A 12,207-nucleotide genomic window follows, 5' to 3' on the forward strand; every position below is an offset into this window, starting at 1 on the left:
GTCAGTCACACTACAAGAATTCATTAATGGGCCTCTATTACTAGCCAGGACTTTATTAAAGGACACCAATTACCTGTCATCTATCTCACTTTACCACAGTGAGGATACTATGCAGAAATAACCTTATTTATTCTTTCATCAACTCATTCATAAAATCATTCTTACATCCCATCATATTTTTCCATTCCATCTGTTCATTAATGTCTCTGTGAATGTCTCTTTACTACTACTCTACGATGACAGTTTCAGTAAGTTGTCCTAGTATCATGATCCCAAGAAGGTGAAAGCACCTTTGAACAAGGCTGTGTACTTAATGAAACCAAGCTTGAAACTCTATGTCAGTGTGGCTTCATGTATTATCTTCTTTACGCTTTTGTGGCAAAAACAGTTTCCGTGGTGACACCAGTATCTGTTGTGCTTGATCTATGACATCACTTTTAATGCATATCTGTCTAATTAAATGTCATTGATCGAAAACTCCATGTCTTCATCTCCCTCTTTTTTATCTCCCTGTCAAGTTATACACACTGACACAGAAGGTATAATCAATGTTATCTTAATTGGAAGGTGCAGTAGTGTAGAACTGACCTTACCAGAGTAAGAGATTGAACACAGCAGTACCAGAACATTTTTAAAGGATACCAAGATTACAACATTTCCCAGTACCACATCAACTACATTGCATAAGCAAATATTGCTTCTTCCTTTCATTCTGTCATGCATATGTAGTGCCTGGAGGGCATCTGAAATGAGCTCTTCATAGAGAAAAAAAGCTGAAACTGCTGTCTGTATCAGTCTACTGCATATTAAGAAACTGCCAATTCAGCCAATTCTAACTAATGACAAACACACAATAAAAAACTAATACTCACCTAAAAGTATATGTATCCTGATATATAGTAAATATTGTCTAAGTAACACTTCTAAATTTGCCATCTCAAGTATTAGTAGATTTCATTGATATGCAAACTTACAATGGCTATTGAGAACATTTAGTACACCCAAAAGCTTCTTTTCCTTCAGCACTAATCATTGTCTACATTTAGCTGACAATTTTATCCAAACCAACTTACAATTATGATTGCGTACAACTTGAGCAATTGAGGGTTAAGGGCCTTGCTCAGAGGCCCAACTTGGCAGTGGTTGGGCTTGAACCAGCAACTTTCTAATTACAAGTCAAGTACCTTAACCACTGAGCTAAGGTGCACCTATTTTTGTTTTGTTAAGCGATTGTAAGGGGACGAGTTAAGAGTCATGCCCAGAAGTGAGGGAGTTGTAGTTTTGGTTCACGTTATTGGAGCAGGTAATTTTCCAAATAGAAATGGGGAGGATAAAATTGTGATTAATGGCTTTGTGTTTGAATATGGGTGTAGTTATTTTAATTGGGATAATACGAAAATGTTTTAAATGATAGCCTTTGTTTGAGAGATATTATAAATTTAATAAATTAGGTATCTAGAATGGTTTGGTCTAAGGGGCAAAGATTAAACATAAGGAGTGGCATTGGAATGCAAGGAGAGATACGTTGATTGAATGCCATAATCGGGAGCATGTTAAGTTGCCTTATTTTGGGTTAATTTTTTGTTGGCTTGGATGACTGGATTTATAAATTTTTTTCTTTGTTTTTTTGGAATTAATTTTTTTGTTGTTGGTTTATGGCATTATGCTCCTGTCAATGGACTTTTGAGGAAAATAAATCTCCCATATTGGCATAATTACTACTGGAATCGCCCTCTGTTTGATCTCCTGCCAGCTATCCTGTTACACACAATATGGTAAAAACAAGCAAACAAAATGAATAAATAAATAAAAACCTTTAAGAAGCAAAACAAATATTATTGCTTCATTTTTTACCACTGTGTTGGTAATGGCACAGCAGTTTTGATTAATATTTTTAATCCCAGGCTTTTCAGCTACTTGAGATTTTCTGTGAGCCCATTTCTTGAAGTATTTTCTCTTGTGTTTTGCGTAGGTTTTGAAACTCTCTCAAGAGCCTCAGACTTGTGGACTATCTTTATGTTTTCATGGAAATTAGGATCAGGGGTTTTATACTCTTTTGTATACTTTTGTACTTTTTTTCTTCCCTTGTGGAATTTTGAATTTTTTAACTCTACTTCAAGACTCTTAAGTTTTGTGCATCTCAATTCTGCTTCATTGTGATAGCAAATGAGAGCCACAAATGTGTGCAGTGGACAGTAATGAAGTCAGGATAGCTTTTACCAACTAGCAGGTTTGGTCAGGAGATCAGCAATTCACTACTACAGTTTCACAACTTACAGAGACAGTCCAAGGACTTTAAATTCAATCCCCAGTTACTCCGAGTACAGAGGGCCCTAGTGGTGAGGTAATTCTTTGCCCCCTGTCCCATGATTTGTTGGGATGACTGACTACAATATGCTTGTCAGCTCAGTTTGATGGTACCACTGAGGCCTGTCATAGATTTGTTGACAGTGCTCAATGTTTTTTAACTTCAAACTGATAGATTCCTCTCAGAAAAAGCTACAGAAGCCTTCATAATTTCTGTCCCATTAGGTTGAGCACTGGAATGTCAAATTTCTCTATGGCAGTAACAATGTGAGAGGCAGTTAGGAGACTAAGATACCTAAAGCAGGAAAGTTGTCTGGTAGCAGACTATTCCAAAATATCCTACACACTGGGTGTGGAGAGCCTTTATGAGTAAGTTAAGAGTGAGGTGACTGGGTATCTTCATTTGGCAAATGATTGCTGATACTATTTTGCCTTTGTGAGAGGCAAAGAGAGTACACATGAGGTTGTCTCACCACCCTCCCCATGGATGCAAGCAGTCCCAGAGGCACACAAGAGAACCTTATGCAATTGGGTCAGTCTCAGCTATCTTGCAAGGAATGAGATCAGAGGTAACATGAGAGCAAATGTCTGTATTGTGGTGAATCTGGCCACTTCTGTGACAACTGAACAGCCTTGCAAGCAAAGCCATTGGTCTAACAAGCATGGAGAAACAAGTTTATGAATCTAAAAGGAAATTAAGATGTTAAACCCACATCATGCCACATGGGCCCTGATTTTTAATTATTTTGATTCCATATTTTTTCTACCACCCAAATGTACCCAGGTGCTCAAATAAGTTCATGACACTCCCACGGTGGAGCACCCTGGAGTAATTAGAATTTTTAAGTTCATAAGTAGCAGATTTTGAAAGCTGTCAGGCAAAAAAGAATGACCAATGACCAACCTACCAATGTCATTATGATTTTTAGAAAGGTAGATCTTGGTGTCATGAGCATAAAAATGAAAGGAAATAAAATATCAAATAAGATTTCCTAAAGGGAGCTTATACACAGAAACTAAAAATAGACCCAAAATAGAACTTTGAGGTACCCCAATGCAGAGACATACAGGGGCTGACATTCTGCTACCAACAGACACTTCAAATGTTCTATTAGATAAGCAGGAATAAAGCTTCTTAAGTTCCATGCCAGAAATTACAGCTCACTCATTTCACCTTCCTAATACAATATCATGGTCAGTGGTATTAAAAGCTGTGCTAATGTCCAGAAGAATCAAAACCAAAATTAGCATTAGCATGTATTAAGATATCATTTAAAACTCTCAGGAGAACTATCTCAGTTCTTTGCTTCAGACAAAACACAAATTGAACATGTAGGTATGTTTTCTTCAAAGAGCTGCATAATTTGAACCGAGACCACCTTCTCTGAAATCTTTGAAATGAAAGGACATGATGGGCCTAAAATTATTAAATTGATGAATGCAGGTTTGCGTTCTTCAAAAGAAGTTCTACACAAGCCTGTTTTAAAAAGTCAGGAAACATTCTGAAGTGAGTGTTTCATTTCCAATACATAGTCAACAGGCCAAAAAAATAACAGAATCTTTCATAAAAAAATTGAATGGTATACCATCAAAAGAACAAGAAGAGGGATGAGGGCATTATATAACAGAAATGAATTACTCCTGTGAAATTAGTTCAAAATGATTACAATAACTATATTACAAAGGGGTAGAAACACAGCTGTTACCATTATTTAGGTCACTAACCTTCTTTACAAGCAAATTTTAACAAAGTTTTTCCTAGTCAATATTGGAGGGAGAACTAGCAGGGGAAGCACCATTTATGAGGTGATCAAGAAAGATGGAAAAGAAAAATATGGCATTATGATTATTGGCAGCAATCAAATTTCTCAAATAAACCCCTCTCCCATCTCTAATATGTATGTTACATGCATCTAGCAGGTCTTTTAAATGAAGATAGCAAATCTACAATTTGGATTGCTTTGGATTGTCTACATTTTTTTCTTCAGACATATAATTTCCTTGTTTTACCACAGGGAGTTGTTTCCCAATGGTTTAACTTTAGTTCTAATGGGGGCAGTCTCATGTTTCATTTAAAACAGTGGTGCACAAAGTATTAAACCACCTTACCAAGCCATTCACCTATTTACACTTGGCTTGAAAATCAGCAAATGAGAAAATCAGAAAATGAGCTTGAAAATCAGCAATTAAATAATAAAGCAGACAACCTGACCCAGACTAAAAACCAGATGCCCTTTGATGGGGCCTGCAACATGTACCAAAACCAGGTATATGTAAAGAGCAGAACTAACAGTTTTACAAAATATCTTGAAAGTGCTACCCAGTAGACCCACTTACATTGTTGTTAAGTAACAATAATGGCAATTTCAGCCAATTAATTTTATAGGCAGTACACTAGCAGCAGGGAAGAAAGCACTGCCCTGCCCCCAGTACTGGCAAGTAGGACATTGGCAAGTCTTTTGGTCACTGCGTGGAAGATGCCACCCTGCCTCTAGTTCTTGGGGTAGAAGATGCCGGGCAGCCTTCCATCCCCAGTCTAAGCAATGATACACTACCTCCTGATAATATTGAGGGTTGTGATATACAATGTCCTGATCCTGGTGTTGAAGACTGTCAAAACAATTGTCCATGGAGTGGAAGATGCAACCCTGTTTCCAATGTCCAGTCCAGAAGATGCTATTTCGTCACCAATCTCCAGAGCAGTAAAGATTACTCTTCCACTTGTTCCTGGCAGAGTAGATGCTGTCCAACTCATTAATAATGTGTCTCTGGACCAGTTGGATCCACAACCACTAGCCGCTACTCTGCCTCTGGTCCCACAAGGCTTTTCTGCCATTCCCAACACTGCACCCAGTAGCTCTCCTGTGACTGCTAACACTGTTCCAGTGGCCTTCTGGCCGGTTCCTATGGCCAAGTCTTGTGACTCTCCTGTGCCCCATGAGATTGCTGTGTCGCTCTCTCAGACCCCTATGACTTCATCTATGCCTTGTGCTTCCCTTGTAACTTCTCTGCTCCCTGAGGCTGTTATGCCAGCCCCTACTACTGCCCAGGTTTTCTTTCCTTTACCCATTCCTGGCCATGTGCTCATGTCTGTTGTTCCTGTTCCCATTGTTGTTTCTGTTTCTGTCCCGGTACCCCTTAATGTAACTGTTCCTGTACCCTTAACCATATTTGTTCCAGTTCCCTGTGTCATTTGTTCAGTGCCTAATTCATTTTGTTCTCCAAATGCCTGTCCATTCCCCCATGGTCCAGCATCCTGTCATCTGCTTTGTCTCCCTGGGTTTTTTTAGGACTGTTGTACACACAATGCCTGTTCCTTGCCCAGTCCCAGATCCTGTGTTTGTGCCTTGTCGTGTTTCATCACCAGTCTCTACTCCTTGCATCATCCCTGGTCCTTTGGCTACTCCCCACATTTCCTCATCTTCAGTGCATGTTCCTTGTCTAACCCTGACTCCGGCTCATGTTCCTCATCCTGTTCCAGTTTGCACTCCTCTTGCTACTCTTTCTGTTTAGTCTCTGGTGTGTTGTGTCTGGCTGCTATGCCTGAGAGGAGTTCTGTCATAATTCTACCCTGTCCATTCTCTTCTGTTTTGTTTATTTTGTCAGTCTTATCATGTGATAAACCAGCCTTAGTTACTCTCCTTTGTTGCCTATTTGGTTATTGTCTCCAGCTGATTGCACTTACCCTTATCTACTCCTGTGTATTTACCCTTCCATTCCTTTTCAAGACTGTGTGAAGCATTTGTTTTGCTGTCTGCATGTTTGTGCTGGTTTTGCCTAGTTTTTGATTTTGTTTAAACACTGAAGAGCTAAGGATATTTGGTTACACTGTGCCCTAGACACAGGAGTATGGAAGCACCATTAGAGGCTTTAAAACCTTTGCTCTTGCAACCTGCTTTATCTATCCCAGAATTACACTGTTTTTGACTGCAATGCAATGATGTGTTTTGGCATGTTCACAGCAGCATAGAATGAAATGTATATAGTTATGAGTTGACTGCATTTCAAGGTGGTATGCCATAGGTTCTGACACATATTCAGCATTTTGTTCTTTAAATAAAATTTACATTTCTTGCATTTCTGTTGTGAGATCAAGTGACAATAAAACAATGCAATGGGTCTTTTACTTTTCATTTGGTATCTTTTCAGCATGTCACTGTTTAAATCCCATGTTTTACTCCAGAGATTGTTCAATGTTATTCTTTAGAACAAACAGGCCACTGCTGCATCAAAATGCTGGAGCAAAATGAGGTAGAAGATCCATCCTGGCATCAACAGCAGGTTGATGCCTATCCAGTTCCATTTGCAATGTATTCCCTTTCTACAGAACTCAACTACACTGCAAAGTACTAAAACTCAGAACTCTGAAACATCAGATAATCTAAATTGTAGAACTCTGACATTGTGAAACACACACACACACACACACACACACACACACACACACACACACACACACACACTGTCAGTCTCTAAGATTATAAAACTAAACTTTGAGATTGTACAACTCTCAGTCACATTTTTTATTGGTAACAACTTAAACACAATACAAAAATTTAAACAGACTGTAGAATTCTCAGATACACAGTTGAATTATCAAACAAACTCTAGATTTGTCAAAAAAGACTTGAAGGCTCAGCTTCCAGCCTAAATAAATGCAGATATTTCCAAACAGGATAAAGGAGAGCTCTGCCTCAGATTAATCAAATAAAGGTTTAGCAACTGATGTTGAGGCTACACTGCAGCCTAGTAGGATATTAAATCTATAGACACATGCTTAGCTGAACCTGTTACACCCGCACTGACCCAGCATTGTGTGTGGACATATTTACTTACTTTGGCCAAGAGGTAAACTAAATGGATTGGGAGAATTTGTCTCTCTCTGCTTTAAGAGTGCATACTTACACACATCCAATGAATGCTGAATGTTTGACCTCTACAGAAAAATCAGAGCAGTGCTTGTCAAACCCCCACTGCTCAGTTGCCAGTTCATGTGTCAGTAAATTTACTACAGCAGTTTGAAAGAAAGGGGCTTGTAGTTATTGGTTACTAGCCGTAGCAAAGGCTGCAGGTCGGCTATTGGCTTTAGAGTTTTCTCCATGAAATACAGAAGAACTCTGCTTTTCCTGATCTACCATTAATTAACTGGAATTTTCAGCCTTGGTTAGTTTGGGCCCATATGAAATGTCACCTTTTTTTAAAGTGCAATATGCATATGCTTTATTATATATAATCTCAAGTAAATATTTAATTTGAAACATTCATAAATAAGTTCCTCCGTTTGTACTAGCCAACACCACCCTGAGACGTGGAGCACGTACCTACCCTGGGCAGAATACGCACAGAATTCTCTGCATCATGCAAGTATTGGCCTTACCCCCTTCGAGTGTGTGCTAGGGTATCAACGTCTGCTCTACCCCTGGAACACTCCCGCTTCGGGTCAGCTGGCAATCGAAACCTGGTGCAAGGAGAGCAAGAGGACTTGGGAGGAGACGCATCAACGGCTGCGCAAGGCAATTGCTGCATTCAAGAGTAAGGCGGACAGGAGGAAGGGGGAAACCCCACAGTACACCCTGGGACAAAAGGTATGGGTATCTACCAGAGATGGCTACATGGGTGCCACAGGAAAATTGGCTGCGAAATATGAAGGCCCGTATACGGTCAAAGAGAAAATTAACAAGGTAACATGCCAGGTTAGTCTGTCTGAGTGTAGTCAGGCTTCCCGGGTCTTCCACATTTCAGCACTGAAGCCCGTGACACAGGGGCCCCTAGCCGGGGAAGAAAGTGCTTTGATCAACCCGCCTTCACCTCTGCCTCTGGAGACAGAGGGGGGCCTGGCGTACAAGGTGAAGGCCCTGCTCGATTCCCAGAGAAGAGGCAAGGGCTTGCAATACCTTGTGGACTGGGAGAGGTATGCCCCTGGGGAACGTAGTTGGGTACCAGCCTCCCAGGTGTGTGTGTGTGTGTGTGTGTGTGGGTGTGTGTGTGTGTGTGTGTGTGTATCTATCTATATAGCGAGAGAGAGAGAGAGATCTAGATATCGATGATCGATCTATCTATCTATCTATCTATCTATCTATAGATATCTCTATCTATATCTATCTATATATCCTAGATATATAATTGATCATTTCCAAAGCTAGCATTGGACTTCCCTGTTCTGTTAGCACAACAACAGGTCTATGTGCTTCAGCTGCTGCTATTACAAAAGCATCAGTACATTCATTGTTGTCCGGTTTTCTGGTGAGCCTGTTGTGCTTTAATTTGACCTATTTACATTTTTACTCACAAACACAGAACAGAAGGGGAAAAATGGCACGTGCTTAGCTCCAGGAACAGGTGCACAGTGTTTCTGATTCTAATGAGAAATCAATATTATAATCTGATCCTGTATACAGTGCTTTTCAGTCTTTTTAGTCTGAGAGCTTTACATCAAACTCTCTCCTGGTGTTTGAAACCAAAGGAGATAGCTGAGAAGGAGATACCTGGTTGTGGGCAGGCCCACCTTATTTAATTTGAATATGTATAGCCCATTCTAACTTATTTAATAATCTTTTCACCTCACTTGAGATGATTTAAATACAACTGGAAGCAATATTTATATGGGAGTATTTTTGCTCAGTTAGATGGACAAACCAGGAAAAAGAGATAAAAATGGCAGTGGTGGAGTTTAGCTGGACAGGCTGGATGAGTCAAAAGAAAGTAGTAGTCCAACACCACAGATCAGGAATCAGATGTGACTGTGGAGCTCAAAGCTATGCTGGTGAAACTGCAGGACTTTCTGACAGCAGGGTACTAAACCTGAAAGGAAGGATGGCCTTCCATTTGGAGATCTAATTGGATGCAGTGGAGCATGAAGACATGTCACATACAGATCACAGAGAATGATTACACACAGAGAGAGAAAGATAGAGGAAACAACAAAGCAGGAGGGGAGAGTGGTAGCCAGCAAAGACTAAAGTATGAAGAAGGACTGGCAAGTTTTTCTCTGTCTGATAATGTGATAAATGTAGTACTTCATGTCTCTCTCTAGCACTGTCACTCACACACACACTCACGCTAATCCTGGTTATTCAGATGTCTTCTAAAAGAGAGGGATCGGGGCATCCAAAAGAGGAAAGAGTTTAGGGCTGGAAACATATGAAAATCAGAAGAGAAAGCGAGAGAAGGATAAGCTGTAGGTTCTTGAGTGATAAGCCTGCACCTATTCTTTTGGTCTAACAACCTCAGGGTGCTCTCTCTCTCTCTCTCTCTCTCTCTCTCTCTTTCTCTCTCTCTCATTTCTACAACCTATTCTTTCTTTTCCCATCTGGATACACACACATACACAACTCTGCTCCAATTGACCAAATTAGAATGCTCATTTTCAGATACCTCCCACAGAGGACAATGTTTCAGTCAAGACTCAAAATGATCCACTTTACAAAACAAGACCACACTTACATGTATACATACTAGAGCATATACATGGACATGCAGATACACACATACATCAATATAGACAAGAGTGGGAGGGAGAGAGACAGGCTTTTTATGGAAGAAATTGTTGACAGAGTCGGATCTTTTGGCCCGTTTGATTGAATTTTTTTCCAACCCTGTGAGCATGCTCAGTAATTATCTTGTCTGACTCACAATGCATTAGCAACCTGAAACCCCATAATGCCACTCTGTTGCCACAACAACAGAAAGTGAGCATCTTAACAGCAGATGTGAGTACCGCTTCCCATTGAAAATGAATTAATTTTTTTCTTCAAAATGTTTCTTAATTTTATTTTACCTTTCATTTTGTGCTTCCATAATTGTATATAACATTTTTCACACATTCACAGAAGCAGAAAAACACTGCAAAGACAGTCAGTCAGAGAAGAGACAGACAGACAGAGACATTCCCCTAGACTGACTGTGACAATAAAAACAGTGACCTCTTATTCAGTTAGGAAGGGTCTGCTTCCTAGGAGACTTACCTCTAAACACGCACTTCATGGGCATATAGATAAGGTTTTATTCAAACTCCACTGCTTTCATGATCAGCATGTACAACAGCTGCACCAACAAAATACATTGGTATTATACCATCAGTTGAGAAAAGGAGGATAATTATATACAGAATTAACAAAATTAAAAGAAATAAACATAAAGGAAAAAAGAGAGAGAGGAAATTCTGGTGTTACACTGGTGCACACACATGTACTCATATAAGGCACATGTATTTCATGTACCTTTGAGAAAATATAATACTTTATAAAGTATTCTATAGTATTTTACAGAGTAATACATAGTTAGCCCAAACACACACATTTGCATATTTCTTTTTTTTCCCTGGATCATATAAAGCACTAAACTACATAAAAATAATGAATATTGATAATTCAAAGTGACATTGTTCAGTAGTGCACTGAACAGGGAGTTGCTCAGAGAGAGATAAACACTAAGTATGCAAGAGATTGCAAAAGATCAGAATATCAATGTGTGGTTCTAACATCTTCCCTGACACAGTATGTTTGGGTTGGTATGTGTATTTCATAGAGGGATGCAACAAAATTATTGTTTTTGTGTGTTTGCTTGTTTTTTTTGTGTGTGTGTGTGTGTGTGTGTGTGCGCGCATGTGTGTGCACACGTGCACGTGCACTAGAGGGAGACAGTGATCTGATAAATCAAAGAAAACACATTACCAACATTCTGTCCTCTACCAATATCACATCCAGCACTGGACAGTGCACATATTTTACCAAATCCAAACAATTAAATCCACCAACAGGAAACAGTAAAAAAACAGTAAATTAAATCCTTATGTTCCAGGCCACCTGCAGTAAATTTGCATACCAAGCCATTATGCTTTAGCATTCTCTGCTCTCTCTCTCTAGAAGACAGAATTAATACATTCTTCAGCCTGATAGAGAAAGTGGTGAATGTTTTTAGATACAGGCCACAATCCCGTAACCTTCCCCATCCCTGTATATATGAAGAACAGCCGTGGATCCAACAAGCTCTTTGTTCTTCTGGCAATTCCAGGCCCTTCTTCACCTCCCAGCAGGGTTTAATCCACTGTATGGCAACATGGGCATTTGACATTCGCAAATGTTGACATTAATTATGTCAGGATATCACAATAAGGGGCGTATGTGTAAGAGACTCTGAAAAGTTAGGAACTACGGCCCTGCTGAACAGTTATGCTGTATACCAGCTACTGTGAGATTAACAAAAAGTCACACATAGGCATTATGTGTTTTTCTATTTGATTGTAAGGCCAGCTCTGCAGTAACACCATTATATTGTACCATTTCACTGCATCAGAAAAAGATATGAAATACATGGAAACAAAAGAGGGCATTAATGATAATGTGAATATACTGTCCTGTGGGTAAGGAGGTCAGTCCTAGTCTCTTACTGCATTACATACAAGTAAAGAGTGCACACAGACATCAACCAGCAGCAGCTTGAGCAGAAAGATGTAAAGGCTCACCTGAGGCAGAATTCCCATCTTTTATTTCCTCTTCCTGGGATGAACAATTTTATGCTTGCTTATGATGTCTTCCTCCTTCACAATTATTGTCCTTGCTGTCTTCCGTGGTAACTTTGTTTCTCTCTAATCCTCTCTATTATTGTCTGTGATTGACCTATCTATCATTGTCTCTGGCTTTGCATTTTTACTTCAGTTGCTAAGGGGATGGATAAGTGAAGGCTCTGACTTTAATCTTGTTAAGATATACTGTGTATTTGGTTGGGAGGGTGTGCGTGTGTGTGACACAGTTATAATGCCTCTTGGGAGAGCATGGCTGCTTAGCAGCAAAAAGACACCTGTGAATAAAAACAGGCTTGGTTCAACAAACACAGAAAGCACACAGACTTGTGTGCTGGGATTAGCTCTCCCATATACACACCATGCAAATCAAGTCACAC

At 39.7% G+C, this 12,207-nt stretch overlaps 1 protein-coding gene across 2 annotated transcripts in view; it reads right to left on the reverse strand.

Moving 5' to 3' along the window:
• Positions 1-12,004, reverse strand: part of sphkap (SPHK1 interactor, AKAP domain containing) — an 85,239-nt gene extending 73,235 nt beyond the window's left edge. Inside the window, exon 1 of one of the 2 annotated variants that reach the window (XM_081715918.1) lies at positions 11,771-12,004. The gene's annotated coding sequence lies outside the window, so the exon portion shown is untranslated. The remainder of the gene's footprint in view (positions 1-11,770) is intronic. The other variant, XM_081715924.1, reaches the window with a different exon arrangement.
• Positions 12,005-12,207: the final 203 nt, after the last annotated feature.

The sequence above is a fragment of the Electrophorus electricus genome, chromosome 6, assembly GCF_041902795.1.
Source record: "Electrophorus electricus isolate QZ-2024a chromosome 6, ASM4190279v1, whole genome shotgun sequence".
NCBI lineage: Eukaryota > Metazoa > Chordata > Actinopteri > Gymnotiformes > Gymnotidae > Electrophorus > Electrophorus electricus.